We start from the raw sequence: 22,958 nt of genomic DNA, 5'->3' as shown, positions 1-22,958 counted from the left end.
CTCTGGAGCTCTAAAATGCAATTAGTATACTAAAAAATACAGCAGAGTTCTTTAACAACAGAATGGAGCAAGCAGAAGAAAGAATTAGTAAGCTTAAATACAGGCTATTTGAAAATACACAGAGGAGACAAAAGAAAAAAGTGTGATTTAACCCTGGGATGCAAGATAGTTCCTAGGCAAATCCATCAGTGTGATACATTATATCAACAGAATGAAAGATAAAAACCACATGATCATTTCAATTGATACTGAAAAAAGCATTTGACAAAAGTTAGCATCCTTCATGAAAAGAAAAAACCCTAAAAAACTGTGGATAGAAGAAACATACCTCAACATAATAAAAGCCGTATACAACGGACCCACAGCTAGTATCATACTGAATGAGGAAAAACTGAAAGTCTTTTCTCTAAGATCTGGAACATGACAAGGACTCCCACTGTCATTACTGCTATTCAATATAGTACTAGAAGTCCTAATTAGAGCAATCAGACAGTAGAAAGATGTAAAGGGCATCCAAATTGAAAAGGAAGACGTCAAATTATCCTCATTTACAGATTATATGATCCTATATTTGAAAAAACCTAAAGACTCCACAAGAAAACTACTAGAATTGACAAACGAATTCAGTAAAGTTGCGAGATACAAAATCAACATACAGAAATGAATATCATTTCTATATGCCAACAGTGAACAATGTAAAAAAGAAATTTAAAAAATAATTTCATTTACAATAATCACACATAAAATTTAATACACAGGAATTAACTGAATAAGTGAAAGTTCTCTATAATGAAAACTATAAAACACTGATGAAGGAACTTGAAGAAGACACCAAAAAATGGAAATATATTCCATGTTCATGGATTGGAAGAATCAATATCGTTAACTTGTCCATACCACTCAAAGCAATCGACAGATTCAATGTAATTCCTATCAAAATATCAATGACATTCTTCACAGAAATAGAAAAAACAATTCTAAAATGTATAAATAGATTACAAAATACTCAGTATAGTTAAAGCTATCCTAAGCAAAAAGAACAAAACTAGAGGAATCACATTGCCTGACTTCAAACTATACTATAGAGCTATACTAACCAAAACAGCATAGTACTGGCATAAAAACAGATGCATAGACCAATGGATTAAAATAAAGAATCCAGAGACAAATCCACACACTTACAGTAAACTCATTTTTGACAAAGATACCAAGAACATAGACTGAGGAAAAGACAGTCTCTTCAACAAATAGTGCTGGGAAAACTGGACAGACATATGAAAATAGAATGAAATTAGATTTCTGTCTCTTGCCATATACAAAAATCAAATCAAATGGGTTAAATACTTAAATGTAATACTTCAAATTATGGAACTACTACAGGCAAACTTTGGGGAAAGTCTCCAGGACAATGGTACTGTAGACTGGTCCTGACAATGGGCAAAGATTTTTTGAGCAATATCCCACAAACACAAGCAATCAAAGCAAAATTAGACAAATGAGATCACATCAAGTTAAAAATCTTTTTCACAGAAAAGGATAAAATCAACAAAGTGAAGAGATAACCCATAGAATGAGAGAAAATATTTGCAAATCGCCCCTCTGACAAACAGTAAATAACTAGAATATATAAGGAGCTCAAATAATTCTGTAGAAAAAAAAAATCTAATAATCGATCAAAAAATAGGCAAAATATTTAAATAGACATTTCTCATAAGAAGATGTACAAATAGCAAACAGGTGTATGAAAAGGTGCTCAACATCCTTGGTCATCAGACAAATGCAAATCAAAACTATAATGAGATACCATCCCACTCCAGTTGCATATGCACAAAGTAAAAATGGCTTATATTCAAAAGACAGGTAATAATAAACACTAGTGAGGATGTGGAGGAAAGGAAACCCTTGTACACTGTTAGTGGGAATGTGAATTAGTGCAACCACTATGAAGAACAGTTTGGAAGTTTCTCAAAAAACTAAAAATAAGCCTACTATATGATCCAGCAATCCTACTGCTGGGTATATACCCAAAAGAAAGGAAGTCAGTGTATCAAAGAGATATCTGCCCTCTTATGTTTGTTGCAGCCTGTTTACAATAGCTAACATTGGGAAGCAACCTAAATATCCATCAATAGATGAATGGATAAAAAAAATGTACATATACATGATGGAGCACTATTCAGCCATAAAAATAATGAGATCTTGTCATTACAACAACACGAATGGAACTGGAAATCATCATGTTAAGTGGAATAAGCCAGGCACAGAAAGACAAACATCACATGTTCTCTCTTATTGGTGTGATCTAAAAATAAAATCAATTGAACTCATGGACATAGAGAGTAGAAGAATGGTTACCAGAGGCTGGGAAGTATAGTAGAGGGTTGAGGAGGAGGTGGTGATGGTTAATGTATACCAAAAGATAGAAAGAATGAATAAGACATACCATTTGAAAGCACAATAGGGTGACTATAATCAATAATAATGTAATTATATATTTGAAAGTAACTTAAAGAAGGTAGTGGATTGTTTGTAACTCAAAGAATAAATGCTTGAGAAGATGGATACTCCATTCTCCATGATGTGCTTATTTCACATTGCATGCCTGTATCAAAACATCTCATATACCCCATAAATATGTATACCTACTATGCACCCACAAAAATGTTTTAAAATAATAATTTAAAAAATACTATACACTAGCAAATCTGAATAATGTCAGTGACATAAAGATGTTCCTCTGTAAAAATCAAAATATGTTGTTAGTTTAAGCTCTAAACAATTGCTGTGGTTATAGTTGAATTTTAACCATATATATCTGTGTGTGTGTGTGTGTGTGTGTGTGTGTGTGTGTGTGTCTGTGTGTATCTGTGTGTGTGTGTGTCATTTTTTGTGCTGCTGAAAAGGACACCACAGACTGGGTAATTTATATTGAACAGAAACATATTGGCTCACAGTTTTGAAGGCTGGGCAGTCCGAGATCAAGGGGCTGGCATCTTGCAAAAGCCTTCATGCTATATTGTCCCATGGCAAAAGGGCAAAGAGAGGGCGAGAGAGAGAGAGAGTAAAAGGGTACCAAACTCTTCCTTCTATAACAAACCCATTCTCACAATAGTGAACTCACTTTTGCCATAATGGTATTAATCTATTTAATTTCCCCTTATGGCCTAATCATTCCTTATTAGGACCCACATTTCAACACTATTATATTGGAAATTAAACTTGGTGCCTGTGGCATAAGAGGCAGTACCATTAATCTCCAAAGTGGCTTCAGGGTCATTCTTCCAGTGTCTCATGACTAGCCTCTGACTTCATTCTATCTATACTAATCTCCTTATCAAATGGTCTCTTGGCTATACCCTTAGTTTCCCCTCCTGAAAATGTTCTTTCATTTTCTACCACAGGACCAGACTGAAAATCATTTAAATCCTAAACTAATGTCTAAAAAGTTTCATACTTTTACTACAGTTCTCTTCTGAAACCTCACCAGAATCACTCTTTATGCCCTGTTTATGGCAATACAGCGTTTTACTTGCCTGTTCCTCCAAATTCTTTCAACAGCTGCCCATTACCAATTCCAAAGAGGCTTCCACATTTTCAGGTATTTGATATGGTAACACCACACTTCACTAGTACCAACTTTCTTTGTCCATTTTGTGATGCTATAACAGAATACCACAGACTGGGTAATGTATAATGAACAAAAAGTTACTGGCTCATGGTTCTGTAGGCTGGAAAATCCAAGATCAAGGGGCCAGTATCTTGCAAGGACCTTCTTGCTATGTCATTTCATAGCAGAAGGGCAAAGAGAGGGTGAGAGAAAGAGTAAAAGGGGGCCAAATTCTCACTTTTATAATGAATGCACTTATATGATAATAAATGCACTCTTGTAATAATATGGGTTTTAATCCATTCACTCTACCCTCATGGCCTAATCACCTCTCATTAGGCCCGACCTCCTAACACTGTTGCATTGGGGATTAAGTTTCCAGCACATAATTTTGGGAGGAACACATTCAAGCCAACATAATATATAAGTAGCAAGTTAGCATATTTTATAATTTCTACATTAATACATTTTATATTCTACATGAAAATTGAGAGAATCTTTGGTGAGACAGCTTGACCCAGAATACCTAGGCTCAGCTATATAAACTCACTTTGAAAGGAAGTCTGTAACACTTTGAAATCCTTTGAGCTTGCTTCAGGCTAAAGTTCTGTTTCTGACTCCTACTGCGTTACATATTCCTGTGTTTAGCAGTAGCTTTGAAGTAAACAATGACAGCACAGTGATTGCAAAGACAAGAAACATAATTTACGTGACTTTAATATGTCATTCTATGGTGTTATAATTTCTGTTTACAATTCTTCAAGAGCAGAAATATTTAGAGGCTTTAAAATCAATTACCCTATCGAAGAAGAAACAAAGATATGGGTAGTGGCATTTTCTGAAATTTATTATAAAATGGAATTTTTATCATCTCTGCCAAACTTATCCTTATGTTTAAGACTTTACATAACTATTTTGTATATCTTGCTTCATGTTAAAGAAGTTGTCTGAAATGAAAATTAATAAAATGTATTATTGGATCAACTGTGAATGAAATAGGTTAAAAGCCCTAACTAGACTATTTTTTCTGCAGGAGTATGATGAAGAAGATTAATTTTGATGAAGTCATCAACAATGACAGAAGTTAAGACTCAAAACCAAACTAATGTAATTATTCATTAGTATAAGTGACCAGTATAATGGTATACATATTCCCCTTTGTTCAAAGAATTCATTAAAATAATTAAAAATATTAATCTATTATACTGTATTTCCTTTCTGGCCAGTTTTATTGTTATTTCTTTTACTTCAGGGTTAATATTGATAATGATTTTATCTTATAAAGAAGTGTGCTGTTAAGTAAGATAGAATCAGCTCTCTGGGTATCAATTACGCTAGATATTTTTTTTTGAGATGGAGTTTCGCTCTTGTTGCCCAAGTTGGAGAGCAGTGGCATGATTTCAGCTCACTGCCACCTCCGCCTCCCGGGTTCAAGTGATTCCCCAGCCTCAGCCTCCCGAGTAGCTGGGATTACAGGCATGCGCCACCACTCCTGGTTGTTTTGTATTTTTAGTAGAAACAGGGTTTCTACATGTTGGTCAGGCTGGTCTTGAACTCCTGACCTCAACTGATTCCCCTGCCTTGGCCTCCCAAAGTGCTGGGATTACAGGCATGAGCCACTGCATCTGGCATGCTAGATCTTTTATAATGTTAAGCACTATCTTAACCCCAAACTATAATCCCATGATTTGTCAGATGCAGGTAGCAGATTTTCAACTGTGCTGGATCCGGACTGAATTCAGTGCCAGCTTATTATCTAAAATAAAATTCTTTGCACTGTGTTGTTTCCCCAGAGATCCCATTCCTAGAGAGGTAGAGAGTAATTCTCTCCTTGGTAGATCCCATAGCACTTTGTCCACAAATAACTATGTCATGAATAAATGTTTAGATGATTGACTTTCTTAGAAGACGTGAGCCCCTACAAAACATGGGATGTGTGTAATTAATTTCTACTACATTTCAGATACTCAATAAATTTCATTGAATAGATGAATAAATGCATGAATAAAAGAACAGTGCTTTCATCTGTGATCATGAATACATGCAATTTACATACCTACTAAATTAAACAGATACATTTGAAAGGAATGGTACCTTTTCTTTTTTTTTTTTTTTTTTTGAGACGGAGTCTCGCTCTGTCGCCCAGGCTGGAGTGCAGTGGGCAGATCTCAGCTCACTGCAAGCTCTGCCTCCCGGGTTTATGCCATTCTCCTGCCTCAGCCTCCCGAGTAGCTGGGACTACAGGCGCCCGCCACCTCGCCCAGCTAATTTTTTGTATTTTTTATTAGAGACGGGGTTTCACTGTGTTAGCCAGGATGGTCTCGATCTCCTGACCTCGTGATCCGCCCGTCTCGGCCTCCCAAAGTGCTGGGATTACAGGCTTGAGCCACTGCGCCCAGCCACCTTTTCTTTAAGAGCATATTCTAACCTAATATTATTGATATCACTGTAAAATCAAAACTTAGCTTGTGTTTTATCAGTAAATCTGAACAAATTCTTTCAAAATTCTCAAATAACCAATCAATGAAATGAGGACAGCCCAGAATAGTCTAGTTCCCCAAACATTAATCACTTCATGCCACTTCATTTTTTAATTTATATATGATTATTTAGTAAGCATTTTTGCTCTAGCTATTTCTATTTAAAAAAACTTAAATACATACCTTATCCATGTTGTAAGAAAGAATATTCATGAATATTAAGGTTTTATGTGCCAATTACATTTTTTAATGCACACTAAAAAAAGCACATAAATATTGGAATATATCATGTCTACTAAAAGCATGTTGTATATACCGTGAGAAATACCGGCAAAGTGGAATAAACATAGACTTGGGGGTAAGATGGACAGGTATTCATCTTTGCCACTTCCAAGGTAATATAACCTCTTTAAAAGTCAATGCTTCATATAAATATACAGATAAGAAGACTGGCCTCAGAGAGTTTTTGTGAAGGTTAAATATGTAAATCACTGAATGGAAGTCCTGCATAGATTATTCAGGTACTTGATAGTTACACCTGCTAAGATGATACATATGTCTCACCTTTTGAACAGACTGCATTCCCTCTTTCTCCACTTCTCACTTTCTCTAATAATCTGTTGGCCACTCTTATTCTAAATATAGCCTCACAGAAACAAGTGACCAGATCTTATGCTACACAGATATTACTCACAGCAGTTGCATAGGATAAAAATAAATAGGGACAATATAGTGTGAAAGCAACAGACAGAATGGAGGCTTCTTCTCCAGGCGCTGCCTCCATAAGTTATCCGCCACCTCAAATATAGCACTCTGGGCCTGTCCCTTTATTTAATAAAATTAAGGGAGAAAATTCCTTTTCTGTTTACAAAGTTGATGAAATATTCAATATTTGACATCCTTTTGCTTCTTGTTTTCTCTCTCTTAAATTTTATTTTTCTTATTCTTACTGTGATAGTACATGTGGAGCAAGGTTCACTGTGAAATGAAAGGCCTTCTCCTGGAGTTTCAAAAAAGGGTTTTACAAGTTCAAACAAGTTTTAACTTCAGTTCTCTTAATCCTTCTCCTATTGAACCATCAACTCAGACCCTTATCAGGGTGTTCTAACCCCCTCCTCCTCTATCACCCAGGTGGCACTGACTTGCTCTTATTTATTCTTCTCTTGTTGGGGGACTTGCACTCTCAGAGAGAAAGTAAGTTAAAAATGAGCAGAAATCAATAGCTGGAATCTTAACAGTGGACAGGAATTTTAGTTTACTTTTTTTTTTCCCATAGGGAGAAGAGTGTTTAGAGTTTTGATTGTATGGTAGAGGCCTCTAAAGCATTTAATTAAGATGTCTGAAGCAGATAATAACAAATTCAGAGGTCTTCTTGGATGATCATCCAGCAGACATCCTGGAGACAAACACACACCAAAGCAAAAACACGTTTCTCCTTCTGCCTCTTCATCCTGTGGACTCAGCAGGCTGACCATGCATGTCCCCCAGAGGTCGGTCCCACTGTGGTTAGAAAAACATAGATTCTGCCTTAAGGCAGACCTGAGTTACTATCCTGGATCTACCATTATCAATAGTAAGACTAAAAGTTACTTAAGCTCTCTCCCTCCCAGTTTCCATCTATAAAAATTGAGATGAGAAATAAAAATAAGATCCCCGACCCCCCAGTCCACTGATCTGACTCCCTCTCGGCCAAGGCAACTCCATACACGAAAGCAAAAACATGTTTCTCCTTCTGCTCTTCATCCTGTGGACTCAGCAGGCTGACCATGCATGTCCCCCAGAGGTCAGTCCCACTGTGGTTAGAAAAACATAGATTCTGCCTTAAGGCAGACCTGAGTTACTATCCTGGATCTACCATTATCAATAGTAAGACTAAAAGTTACTTAAGCTCTCTCCCTCCCAGTTCCCATCTATAAAAATTGAGATGAGAAATAAAAATAAGATCCCCCACCCCCCAACCCACTAAACAGACTCTCTCTTGGCCAAGGTAACTCAAGAAACCTTCAAAACTGTGTTCCTGGCCATAACAGGACCAGAGGTTGGATATGCCTCAGTGTGCCCCTTCCTTGTTAAACTTTAACCAGAATTCTTTCCTAAGAAGTAAGCAGAAACAAACTCTGGAAAACTACCAACAAAGGATTCATTCCTTTATTGCCTTTAGTTAGTCATCTGAGGCTGCAACTGGACTCCCTCTCCCTCTTTGTGGTTTCAACAGGACAGCTCACCAGTTTCACAATGCATCCCTTCCTAAAAACTGACCGCCATCTTCAGACTGGTTTTGGCTGGCTCACAGAGGATGGACAGTGATGGTGTTCCTGTCCTCTGCTTCACCTTTTGCTGTCAGAGGGCCAACCCCACCACACCCTGGCCTGTGGATCATGCTAAGGCTGCTGTTTTTTGAACATGCAACCCATGAAGAGGCATGAAGCTCAGTTGTGCGTGCCCTTGTTTCTCCTTTCGTGAAATATTCATGACTCCTCCTATAGGTTATTGACTGTGTAAATTCAGCCACTATGCTCGGCATAAATTCCTGTTCCCTTTAACCCTCCCTCAAAGTGCTTGTTCTCATATTTTGCCAGAAGTGAGGCTTCCCTGTAAGATGGCTAGCCTGCAGACTGCAAACCTTTACGAGAAATAATGCTCTCCTTTCCAAATTTATGAACGTCATCATTCTTCAGTTGACAGAGATGATGCAGAGTTTTATGGTTTACTAATCGAAACACTTTACTAATAAACTTTTTGGTTATTTATTACTGCATAACAAACCACTTGGTGGTTTGTTATGAGTATGGTGTAACTTGGTGTAACAATGAGAATGTTATTATGCTCATGAATTTTGTGTGTGTCAGGAGTTCAGATGACATGGCCAACATGGCTTGACTATACTCCACAATGTCTGGAACCTCAGCTTGGAAAACTCGAATGGCTGAGGTTGACTTGAATGGCTGGAGGCTAGAATTCTCCGGAGACTTCTTCACTTTCAGGTCTGATATCTGGGCCAGAGTGACTCATGGCTAAAGCTCATTGGCATCTCTCTCAAAGTAGTCTCAGGGCTTCTCTCGGTGATTTCTCCTCCAAGCCTCTCCATCATGGAGACATCAGGCTGCTCACACTTCTTATATAGAGCTCAGAATGCCTACAATGAGTGTTTCAGCAAAGAAGGTGGAAGCTGAACAGTCTTTAATAACCTAGCCTTGAAAATCACATGGCATCATTTTTACCATGCTCTCTGGGTCAGTGCATGTTCTGGCCCTGAGATTCAAGAGGGCACATAGATACTATATTTGAAAGCATCAGGCCCAATACAGACCTGGAATATTATTGGAGTTCCAGAAATGTTATAGATCATATTGCCATAAATCAATTCCCCATGGTAATAATACTGTAATAAATAAATCATAAAATATGTGAACACATACTTTGTAAGGCACTTTTACATTCACCAACTCATTGTGTCACAGTATCCTTCTCTAAGCCGGCTAAATCTTTTTCCTTATTTTGGAAATAAAAAAAGTGAAATTCAGAGAGGTTAAATCAGTTTACTAGAATCACAACAGCTAGTAAGTGGTACAGCTGAGTACAAAACCTAGGATTTCTGTGGCAGAGTGTGGTGACTCTTGCCTGTATGTGCAACAGTTTGGGAGGCCAAGGCAGGAGTACTGCTTGAGGCCAAGAGTTCGAGACTGGTCTGGGCAACATAGTCTGGAAACATTTTTAAAAACTTAGCCAGGCCTGGTGGCACACACCTGTAGTCCTAGCTACTTAGGAGGCAGAGGTGGGAGGATTGCTTGAACCCAGGAGTTTGAGGTTGCAGTGAGCTATGATCCTGCTACTGCAATCTAGCCTAGGCAACAGAATGAGATCCTATGTTAAAAATACCACCACCAAACACAACAACAACAACAACAACAACAAAAACAGGATTTCTAATTCATGATGCAATCTGCTTCACTTTATAGAGTGGATGGAAAATAAAAATACACGCAGATATCTAAGTATACACTTTCTTATATTAAGAGGATCTGGTAACCTTTGACAATTTCAGCTCATCAACTATAAAAGTTGTTCATATCTATGTGTGTGTATACTTACACATAATTCAACTCCTTTTTATTTATGTTTCTTTTTACTTAGTTGTTAGAAAAATAAAGAGGTAACAACTCACATTTGTTCTGTGTGACAATATTCTTTGGCTAAATCCTCTCCTTTTTGTATTATGAGAGATAAAAATTCCTGACAGACAGCCTTCCCAGAAACCATTAACGATAGTTTATATCTCAACGCAAATTAGTTTCTCAGACTTTCTCTGGCTGTGAGTTGTGTACCTTGAGGCTGACACCATATTCCACTTCTCCCTTGGTAAGAGCTGATCTTACACGAAGGTGTGAAACTGATGGGTCAACATTTAATCCCATCCTCCTTATTAAAGAAAGCTTCAGGAATGATGATATGACCACATTTTGGCCCAGAAGCAAGAGGAAGTTTGTTGGGGGCTTCTAAGAAGGTTTTCCTAACTCTTTTGAGAGACTCATAGGAATTTTTGTTTTCTTTTTTTGAGACGAGTCACCCTGGCTGGAGTGCGGTGATGGATCTCAGCTCACTGCAACTTCCGCTTCTCAGGTTCAGGGGAATTCTCCTGCCTCAGCCTCCCAAGTAGCTAGGACTACAGGTGGGTACCACTACGCTCAGCTAATTTTTGTATTTTTAGTACAGATGGGGTTTCGCCATGTTGGCCAGGCTGGCCTCTAACTCCTGGCCTCATGTGATCTGCCCGCCTTGACTCCCAAAGTGCTGGGATTAGAAGAGTGAGCCACTGAGCCCCTGTGGACTCATAGGAAATTTAACACTTTGACTCCCCCAGGATCTGCATAAGAAAAGCAGGTTTTCCAGGGGAGAGGGGAAATGCTGAAGATAAAATCCATACACAGAGGAGGACATGTCCAAGAGAACCACAGAAAAAATGCAGCTGTATTGGATCCTGCGGGTGCCTTGCCCTGATCTCCTAATCAACTAAAGCATGCCACTGCTAATAGCTATCCTTTCCTCCTAAGAATTTCTCCCTTCAGATGAGAAGCCCGACTCCCCTCTGCTGGAAGTTATGCACCTCTTTCATCCCTGAAGTAACCCTCAGCAAATGACTGACTGCCACAGGGGTAAAGAAGACCACCTTCCTGCTTCAAGGCGGGACTGATTTTGTGGCGTAATTTCTGCCCAGAGTTCCCTGTGGGATTAGGCAGAAGCCAGTTCCAGCTGAAATCACATCTCTGCGTCGCTCCTCATTTGCCCCATCCTATTTTCCTCACTTCCTTTCTCCTGAAGGTTTTTCCTCCACAAACTACGTAGACCCAAATCCCTGTCCCAGATTCTACTTCTTGGGAACCCCAACCTAAGACAGTGCCTGAAACCATTATTAAGCCATGACCCCTGACCTGTCTGTGTTCTTCTAGTTGTGTGCATTAGCACAATTTATTGTGTTTGAATACAGGTTACTTGTAGCCTGAAGTTTCCTAAGGAATGATGTAGAAGCTACTGGTCTTTGATTGGGAAATCTGAGTCAGAAAAGGTACATGGCATGAGCTAGGTATAAAGGAAAGGAGTAGACGTTTAGTATAAGACAGAACAAAGGAATGTTGCACTCAGTGAAGGACAAGAGATGTTTCTGGGTTAAATATTATTGAAGATGTGCAAAGTTTGTGTGTCTGTGAGGTAGTATTTGCATATACACCTTAGGAATTCTAGGAAGTCAAGCCAAGTCATATTGACTAATAAAATTGTAAGACCACTGAGAGAAATGGAGGGGGAGGAGTTGAGTCAAATTACCAAATATCATTGCCACTATCACACATTACAATGAAGAAACAACTTAATCCCTAAAGGGGTTATTTGGGATATGGAATTTTACGAACTGATCTTGAGTCACGAGACCCATGTCCCCATCTTCAGGGCATAGATAGATATGGTAAGATCTGGGCCTGTGCTGACCAATACCATTGCCATTTCATCACAGGTAGCTATTGAGTACTTCAAATGTGACTTGTCTGAATTAACATGTACTGTAAATGTAAAATATAAAATGAAAATCAAAGACAGTACAAGAAAATTAAAATGTCTCTAAATGTTTTATTGATTTTGTTTTGAAATTTTTGGATATATTAGGCTAGATATTATTAAAAATAATCTTATGTTTCTTTTTATATTTTTTAATGTGGCGCTAGAAAATTTTAAATTACAACCATAGTTTACATTAAATGGCTATGAAACAGAACTGATTTGAATAGTTTAAGGCACAGGTCTGTGTCATGTCACTAACATGAAGTTCAGGTCTGCAGCAAGATACTAAAATTTCCTACAAAGAAGTCGGTTGAATTTATAGGTAATATTAGTATGAAGACATCATGATTATCTAGATAACTAAAAGCCAAACATCCAGGAAATCTAGTGAAGGTTAAATCATAATATGCTCAATTGAATACTTTACAAAATGACATGCAATAATTATAAATGGTTTTTTTCCATGGCATAGTAAAAATGGCTGAAATAACATCAAGGTACAATGTAGCAACAAATTAAAAAGCATTTGTCAGTAAACTTACTCAAAAATGCATAGAAGACATTGCTGGAGATATAAAAGAGACAAATGTTAGAGCAAATCACACAATGTAGAAAGGTGATTTATCAGCTGAATAAACATATAAATGTGTTAACTCATCTCAGCTTATGTTATTCGTTACATTTCCTTTGTGATGCAGCAATGACTGAAGAAATACATTTTGGAGATTGTTAAAATGAAAGATGTGCATAGAGGAAATAATATATTCTTAAGGATATTTTAGCAAAGAATTGTGGCTGCTTTGATGATTAATAGAAAAAACAAGATTCTGAAGCAAAATGGCAGAAACAGCATTCTCTTCTTCTGTGATATTTGTTGGGTGTGGTAGTGCGCCCAGCTAAAAGATTATATTCCCCAGTCTTCTTTACAATTGTGTTATGGTAAAGTGATTAGATTCTGAACAATTAGAAGTTATTGGATGGAACCTCTGGGAAGTCTCCTTAAAATGAGAAAACACGGAAATAGGATCCTTCTTGTTTTCCCTTCTTAGACCCAGATGTGATGATCAGGACTCCGGTTGCCATCTTCTCACTTAGAAGGTAGAAGCCACATGAGAGATATGGGGACAGAAAGATATAAGGAGCTTATGATATCATGGGGTCACCATATTGGCCATAACAGTCTCATTTTATATGAGAGAAAAATTTTTGTATTTTCACTTTTTTTTTTTAATTGATAAAGGCATACAACCAAAAATCTTTGGAGATCCCTGGCCTGTGAGAAAGCATGGAGCACCCATGATTGGTGGTAAGGACTGGATACATATCCCAGCACTTTGGGAGGCCGAGACGGGCGGATCACAAGGTCAGCAGATCGAGACCATCCTGGCGAACCCGGTGAAACCCCGTCTCTACTAAAAAATACAAAAAAACTAGCCTGGCGAGGTGGCGGGCGCCTGTAGTCCCAGCTACTCGGGAGGCTGAGGCAGGAGAATGGCGGGAACCCGGGAGGCGGAGCTTGCAGTGAGCTGAGATCCGGCCACTGCACTCCAGCCTGGGTGACAGAGCGAGACCCCGTCTCAAAAAAAAAAGACTGGGTACAGCAAAGAATGAGTAAACTAGGCCATATGGGAATAAGGAGAAGTTTAGGGAGGAAATCTCTTTTAGGACTGCACCAAGCTCCACTAAGGGAATAATTAAACCTGAAAACCAAGGAGCTCTCCTTTGCTTAGGTTCCTTCAGAGGCACACTAGAGCTTTCTTGATAGAATAAACTTCTTTATTATCAGCCTTGGCTACACTCTATTCTCATTTCCTACCACTCCCCTTCCTCTCTTTTGCCCCACCATTTCTTTTGAAGACTTGTTCAAACATTAATTCTTTATCAAAAGGGCAAAGTCCAGCGGAAGAATCAGAGAGATAAAAGTAGATAGGCAGCATTAAAGTCATTAAACTACAGGTTATGAACAAGACCAAGTAGTCATTATTGCCTGATGGTTAAGTTTTTATTGTAGAAGGTTGTAAAACTCTCTTAAGAATCAAGGCAAGTTTTTATAAAGACAAATAGAAGCGTCTACTTGTTTCAAAGCATTGTGACGCTCACTTCAATAGCAGTCTCATGGCTATTGAACTCACTTTCAACATCATAGTCAAAGAATGAGTTTTTGCACCTTTCTCTCTATTCCTTGCCTGTTAATATATGGCATACGGATTTCAATTTTTGAACCAGAATATTTAAGTTGCATCTCCACTTCTTCATCTCCAATAAATAAATTTTTCCAAAAGCAGATTCTCCATGTAACAGTTTGACTTTGAGGTCTTTTTGAACTCCTTATGAAATCTTACCAAAAATCTTTGCCATATTTGTTCATTCAACAAATGTAATGTCAAGATCTTAAAAGCTCAGACTTGTGTCTTCATAAAGAAAACACAAATTTCATAATCAGAAATATATATATATATAAAATACACACATAAATCATTTCACAAAAATACTTCATTGAAGGAAACTGAGCTCCAAGGACTATATGATTTAAGTTTACATAATGAATAGGAGTGTCATGAATGAAACACTGGCAATGAAACACTGATCTTGTTTCTTTTTAATACAAAGGATATGTATTTATACTCAAATCATGATTTGACTGACACCTAAAGACAAATGAATTATACATAGACCAAATTTTCTTTTTTCTTTTTTTTTAAGTTAATATTCACATTTGACCACTTCCTAAAATTCTTAAATGGTTTATACCAAGCAATGTAATATTAGGTATACAATTGTAATGCTTCAAGAATATAACTAAAAAGGTATATATGTAATAAGTGCTATTATTATTGCTAGATAATACAGACTGGAGTCTATATTTACATTATTTGCCAGTGTGATATTTTATCTAAAATAGATTTTAAGAAGTAATTAAGATTGTGTCAGTAAGGACTCCTTATATGCATGTTATAGAAAGCCCTATTCAGATTGATTAATATAAGGAAATGTATTGACTCATGAGGTTGAAAAGTTCAGAATTAGGGCAGGTTTTAAGTTTGATTCAAAGGTCCACAATGTCATCAGGTCTCATTTTCCTGCAATTCTCTTAGCTTTACTTCCTCTGTGTGTTTTCTTCATCCTTAAGCTGGCTTCCCTCCTGTAGGAATGATAAGAAGAAAGTTACCAGTGATTTCTACGACTCCGGACCTTCTTCTTCACTTCTAGGTGGAGGAGATTACTTTCATCTCAACCATTAATTAGAAATTCACATTGATTATATCATCCTTCGTCATATTATGATCTTCAAACTAAAAATGTCAGAAAAAAGGATGGAATTATCTTGATTGACTTGGGCCAATTGTGACTGCTAGAGCTAGGGGTTTAGTCAATCTCATACAAACCTTATGTCTGTTATTTGGGGTAAAGAGTGAAACAAATCCATAAGGGACCAGCAGAATGTTCCCTGCTAAGGGAGATAAAGCAGTATTTCTTTCTTTTTTTTTTTTCTTTTTTATTATACTTTAAGTTCTAGGGTACATGTGCACAACGTGCAGGTTTGTTACATATGTATACATGTGCCATGTTGGTTTGCTGCACCCATTAACTCGTCATTTACATTAGGTATATCTCCTAATGCTATCCTTCCCCACTCGCCCCACCCCACAACAGGCCCCAGTGTGTGATGTTCCCCTTCCTATGTCCAAGTGTTCTCATTGTTCAATTCCCACCTATGAGTGAGAACATGTGGTGTTTGATTTTCTGTTCTTGTGATAGTTTGCTGAGAATGATGGTTTCCAGCTGCATCCATGTCCCTACAAAGGACATGAATTCATCCTTTTTTATGGCTGCATAGTATTCCGTGGTGTATATGTACCACATTTTCTTAATCCAGTCTGTCATTAATGGACATTTGGGCTGGTTCCAAGTATTTGTTATTGTGAATAGTGCTGCAATAAACATACTTGTGCATGTGTCTTTATAGCAGCATGATTTATAATCCTTTGGGTTTATGTCCAGTAATGGGATGGCTGGGTCAAATGGTATTTCTAGTTCTAGATCCTTGAGGAATCGCCACACTGTCTTCCACAATGGTTGAACTAGTTTACAGTCCCACCAACAGTGTAAAAGTGTTCCTATGTCTCCACATCCTTTCCCACACCTGTTGTTTCCTGTATTTTTAATGATCACCATTCTAACTGGCGTGAGATGTTATCTCATTGTGGTTTTGATTCACATTTCTCTGATGGCTAGTGATGATGAGCATGTTTTCATGTGTCTGTTGGCTGCATAAATGTCTCCTTTTGAGAAGTGTCTGTTCAGATCCTTTGCCCACTTTTTGATGGGGTTGTTTGTTTTTTTCCTGTAAATTTGTTTGAGTTCTTTGTAGGTTCTGGATATTAGCCCTTTGTCAGATGAGTAGATTGCAAAAATTTTTTGCCATTCTGTAGGTTGCCTGTTCACTGTGATGGTAGTTTCTTTTGCTGTGCAGAAGCTCTTTAGTTTAATTAGATCCCATTTGTCAATTTTGGCTTTTGTTGCCATTGCTTTTGGTGTTTTAGACATGAAGTCCTTGCCCATGCATATGTCCTGAATGGTATTGCCTAGGTTTTCTTCTAGAGTTTTTATGGTTTTAGGTCTAACATTTAAGTCTCTAATTCATCTTGAATTAATTTTTGTATAAGGTTTAAGGAAGGGATCCAGTTTCAGCTTTCTACTTATGGCTAGCCAGGTTAAGCATACTGTTTACTTGCCCTAATATTATGTCCAGCCATATGAAAATATATGGTTCTTGTACTGGAAGAAATCACACATTAGACTGTATAAAATTTACCTATATGGCAATTATAGTCTAGGAAAGGAGATAGTGATGTGATGAATAAATGCAATATTGTGTGATAAGAATTGCATAATCAAAACATAATCTTGTAATTACATAGGGCTTGAATTCAAGCTCTGCTATACCGTACTTGTGAGGTCATAAACACATTCCTTGTGCTATGTTGGGGTTTGCCCTCAGTGTTACCTTCATGTTTGCTAGATGGCTACAGGGGATCCATCCATCTCCTCATACAACCATGTCAGCAGACCTCAAAGGGAAAGTAAAGATGTTAATTATAGGGGACAGTGTGTGGGAGGTATATGGGAACTCTTTGTACTGTCTTTCCATTTTTCTATAAATCTATAACTGTTCTAAGCAATCAAGTATATTTTTGAAAAAAAAAAAAAGAAAGTCATGCATCTCTTGTTAAGAGCAACAAAATTCTGTCAGAATCCACTCTTCTCCCATCTACCCACTATCAGCAAACTTCCTCTTATTTGGCCTGAATTGCCATGTCTTAACCTCTAGATGTGAAAGCTAGTAAAATGGCATGATTGGCCCAAACTAATTAATATTTATCCTCTGAAATGTTCAGGGAAGAGGCTCTTTTTCTAGGATATGTGGTTTTACAGTGAAAAAACACTTGAACAAAATATGGAAGGAAATCCAGAAAGGAAAATTATGTGAGGTTAAGGACAGGGGTGGGAATGGGTTAGATTCACTTGGGAAGGCAATCAAAATACCTTGTAAACCACCCTCACAGTTAGTGTATGAAAGGAGCTTACTATAGTATATAGTAATACAAGAGCTCAACAAATGGTTATTAATGTTATCTTAAAAATATTTAATTTGATCTGATCAGGACAGCTTTCCACAAGATGAGTCACTCTGACTGTTGAAGATAGAGGCAATGTGAAATTTCCCATTGAGAAATGACAAAGGAAGGAAGCCAGAGTTAGTGAGGGTGGGGAAGGTGGACAATTAAGGAGATGCTAAGTGCTCAATTTCCAGTTTGACACTGGGTATGGAAGAGCAGTCTAGAAAGACCTCAAGCTTGCTGGCATGATGGAACTAATGTCGGTAGATGTTCGCGTCATTTGTTAAGAAATGAATGCCAGAGAAGTGTCTGATTTGATTGCAGAGGCAAAGGTGCCAGTTCTGGGAGAAACATGATAAATTTGAGGTGTCTGCAGGACATTCTAGTGCAGATTTAATTGCAGTGCAAACTGCTATCACTTACTTAGTAGTATGGCATTCATTCAGTCAACAGATATTTGTTGTATACCTACTATGTACTTGGGACTAAGTTTAATCATTTATAAGCCTTCTCTTACGTAATCTTTGCTATAGTTGGTCAGTGATCTCCAGCCATCACTTTTGAGGCCAATTTTGGAATCCATTCACTGCTGCATCATTGATAGTTAATTATCTTGTTGGCAGCAACATCCTCATACACAAAGGCCATATTGTGTGTGTTAACCCAAGAGTGTTCTTATCTATTTCTCATTATAATTAGAATGAGGCCTGCACCCTCATTAACTATTTCTCTTTCCATGGACATTGCAGAACTCGGCAAACAAATGCTTGAAAATGCATTGAGTCCAATTGAATAATGAAATATCAGTTTCAAATACCTATAAAGAAAAAGTTTAATGTTATATATATATAAAACATATATATAAAACCTTTATGTTATATATATGTGCATGTATATATAACAACATATATCTGTGCTTTATAAGTTATAGTTTTCATAGATATGATCACATTTGATTTTCAAGAAAACATTGACAGACAAGATTTTTAAATTAAACTTTTATTTTGAGATAGTTGTAGGTTCACATATAGTTATAAGAAACAATGCAGAGAGAGTCCATGTACCCCAATTGAGTTTTCCCTCAGTGATAACACTGCAAAAATGCAGCGCCATAGCACGCAGTGCCGAGATATTGGCATCGATACAGTCAAGATACGGAACATGTCTGTCACCCCCAGCTTCCACATGTTGCCTCTTCATAGTCACACCTGCTCCCTACTGCCTTGTCTCCTCCTTAACCCTTGACAACCACTAATGTGTTCTCTATTTTCATCATTTTGTAATTTCAAGAGTATTATAAATAGAAACATATAGCATGTAAGTTTTTGCCATCAACTTTATTCATTGGCGTATTTCTCTGGATATGTATCCAGGCTGCTGCATGTATCCAGGTAGTTCATTTTCTTTTATTGCTGAGTACCATTCCCATGGCATAAATGTATCACAGTTTGTTTAATCATTCACTAGTTGAATGACATCTGTGTTATTTCCAACTTGAGGCTATTAGAATTTATCTGGTATAAACATTCGTGTTCATTTTTTTGTGGGCACACACATCTTCATTTTTCTGGAATATGTATCCAGGAGTGAAATTGTTGGGTTACATGGAAATTGCATGTTTATTTTTAAAACTGCCAAACTGTTTTCTAAAATGGCTGTATTGTTTTACGTTTCCACCAACGATGTCTTGAGTGAATCGATTTCTCTTTATTCTCTCTAGAATTTGATGTTATCATTACTTTTTTCAGATTTATTGAGGCATAATTGACAAATAAAAATTGTATACGTTTAAAGTATGCAACATGATGTTTTGGTATATGTACCACTACCAAGCTAATGAACATATTCATTACCTCACATAATTCCATTTGTGTGTGTGTGGTTGTGGTGAGAACATTTAAGATCTAGTCTCCTAGCAAATTTCAATATAAAATGCATTATTATTTCTTATAAACACCATGCTATACATTAGATCTCTAGAATTTATTTATCCTGCATAACTGAAACATTGTGCCTTTGACCAATATTTCTCCATTTCCCCCACTTTCAACCCCTGGCAATCACGATTGTACTCTCTGCTTCTATGAGTCCAAGTTTTTTAGATTTTACATAGAAGTGAGATTTACTGTAAGATCCAACAGTCCCACTTTTGGGTATATATCCAAAGGAAAGATGAAATCAGTATTCCAAAAAGATATTTTCACTCCTATGTTCATTACAGCATTATTCATAGTAGAAAAAAATATGACATCAGCCTAAATGTCCATTGACAGATGAATGGATGAATGGATAAACACATGCACACACACACACACACACACACACACACACACACACACATTTATGTGCACAATGAAATATTCTTCAGCTTTTAAAAAGAAGAAAATCCTGTTATATGTAACAACATGAATGAAACTGGAAGACACTCTACTAAGTGAAAAAAATCTAAGTACAGAAAGACAATGTTGTTACGTTTTATTTTAGCCATACTTGTAGGTATTTAGTGATACTTCATCATGGTTATAATTTGCAATTCTTTAAAGGCTAAAGATGTTGAACATCTTTTTATGTGCTTATTTGCTATTTGTATGTATTCTTTGGTGAAATGTACTCTTGTGTTTTTGGCCTATGTTTTAGTTTCATTATTTGCTTTGTACTACTGAGTTTTGAGAGTTCTTTTTATATTATAGATACTAGTCCTGTATCACATATGTGGTTTGCAAATGTTTTCTCACATTCTATAGCTTGTCTTTTTTTTTCTTCTTAACAGGGTCTTCACAGAGCAAACTTTTAAATTATGAAATTTAATTTATTAATTTTTTTCTATTATGAATGTGCCTTTCTTCTCAAGACTATAAACTCTTTGCCTAAACCTGGATTCCAAAGATTTATCCTCCTATGTTTATTTTCCTAAAACTCTAATAGCTGTACTTTCTACATTAAGTCTGTAATTCATTTTGAGTTAATTTTTGTATAAAATATGAGTTAGGTTGAGGGTTTGTGTGTGTGCATGTGTGTGTATGTGTGTGGGGTTTTTTGCATATGGAAATCCAAAGTCCAAATGGTCCAGCACCATTTGTTGAAAAGGCTATCTTTCCTCAAGTAAATTGCTTTTGTATGTTAGTAAAAAACTATTTGGGCATATTTATGTGAGTCTACTTCTGGGCTTTATTTCTGGTCTTGATTACTGTAGCTTGAAGACTGATTTCTTTACCTCTATTATTTTCTTTCAAAATTGTTTTAGCTAATTTCTTTGCCTTTCCATATAAATTTTGGAATTCACTTTCTATTAATATTTTATATCTATAAAAATATTGCTGATATTTTGATAGGAAACACACTAAAGATGTCAATTCTTACATTGACATCTTTAAGAACTGGCATCTTTTAAGAATTGACATCTTTACTATTTTGAGTATTACAATCTGTGGACATGACATATCTCTCCATTTATGATCTTTCTTATTTTCTTTCAGCAATGTCTGGTTTTTAGCACACAAGTTCTATATGTTGTTCAATTTACACCCCAGTATTTCAGTTCATTTTTAAGCCACCTATTATTTCTTGGAGTTGTTTTTATTTTGTAGCTTGTCAATAACAAATTAGAACAGTTTTCACTTTTCCTTTCTGATCTGTATGCCATTTATTTATTTATTTATTTATTTATTTTTGCCTTTTTGCACTGGCTAAAAATCTAGCACTATGTTGAATAAGAATGGTGACAGTGGACACTCTTCCTTGTTTTTACAAGTTTTTTATGGATGCTCTTTATAAAGTTAAATAAGTTCTCCTACATTGCTATTTTTGAGAGTTTTTTAAAAATCAGAAGTGGATATTTACTTTTGTCAAATGCTTTTTCTATGTGAATTGATGTAATTATATAATTTTTATTTTGTAGCCTATTGATTTGATGGATTACATTAATCGATTTATGATATTGAACCATTTTGTGTTCATACATTTGGTCATGGTATTTCACTCATTTACTATGTTGTTGAATGACATTTGCTAATATTGCATTAAGGATTTTTGCATCTATATTCATAAGTGTATTAACCTTTAATTTTTTTGTACTGTCTTTGTCTGGTTTTGTATTAGGACAATACCAGCTACAGTAAATGAACTGGAAAGTGCTCCCTCCTTTTCTGTTTTCCAGAATGGAGTGCATAGAATTGGTGTTAATTGTTTAAACTCTTGGTAGAATCCTTCAGTGAAACCATCTGGGACAGAAAATTCCTTTTTGGAGTTTTAAAATTACAAATTCACTTTGCTTAATAGTTATAGATCTATTCACATTATCTATTTTATGGTTAGTGGGTTGGGGCAGTTGATGCTTTTCAAGGAATTGATCCCTATTATCTAAGTTGTCAAATTATATGGGTAGAATTGTCCGTAGTGTTCCAATATCCTTTGATGTCTGCAGAGTCTGTGGTGGCATCCCCATTTCATCCTGATATTGGTAATTTGTGTTTTCACTCCATTTTTCTTTGTCAAGCTTGCTAGAGTTTTGTCAATTTTATCTATCTTTTCCAATAAACTGTTCTCTGTTTCACTGATTTTTTTCTATAGTTTTCTATTTTCAATTTTATTGATTTCTGTTGTTATCTTTATTGCATCATTTATTCTGCTTGCTCTGTATTTATTTGGTTTCTGTTTTTCAAGGTTCTTGAGGTGGAAGCTTAGATTATTTATTGGAGAATTTTCCTTTTTTCTAATTTATGTGTTTAGTACTATAAGTTTTCCTCTCAGCACTACTTTAACCGTGTCTCACAATTTTAACATGTTGTATTTTTACTTTTCTTCAGTTTAATGTATTATTTCATTTCCTTTTAGACTTCTTCTTTGATCTAATATAATTCAGAAGTATGTCATTTGGTTTCCAAGTGTTTGAAGATTTCTCTATTATCATTCTGTTATTGATATCTATTTGATTCTATTGTAGTCTCAAAATATACTTTGTATGATTTTGGATCTTTTAAATTTGTTGAGGTTTGTCTCATGACCCAGGATATTCTATCTTGGAAGAGGTTCTGTGGGCACTTCAAAAGAATCTATATCCTGCTGTTGTTTGGGGAAGTATTCTATAAATGTCTATTCATTCCTGTCAGTCAATGGCATTATTTTATTCTTCTCTATCCTTGCTGATTTTGTCTAGTTTTTCAATCAGTTAGTGAAAGAGATGTGTTAAAGTCTCTAACT

General features: G+C 36.4%; 1 long non-coding RNA gene across 1 annotated transcript in view; it reads left to right on the top strand.

Annotated features, from left to right (window-relative positions):
- Window positions 1–4,789, top strand: part of LOC106997160 (uncharacterized) — a 52,549-nt gene extending 47,760 nt beyond the window's left edge. Inside the window, exon 4 of the long non-coding RNA XR_001443290.3 lies at window positions 4,641–4,789. This is a non-coding gene — a long non-coding RNA (uncharacterized LOC106997160). The remainder of the gene's footprint in view (window positions 1–4,640) is intronic.
- Window positions 4,790–22,958: the final 18,169 nt, after the last annotated feature.

The sequence above is a fragment of the Macaca mulatta genome, chromosome 2 (genome assembly GCF_049350105.2).
Source record: "Macaca mulatta isolate MMU2019108-1 chromosome 2, T2T-MMU8v2.0, whole genome shotgun sequence".
In the NCBI taxonomy this organism is placed as follows: domain Eukaryota; kingdom Metazoa; phylum Chordata; class Mammalia; order Primates; family Cercopithecidae; genus Macaca; species Macaca mulatta.
This window is presented reverse-complemented; position numbering and strand designations above follow the sequence as displayed.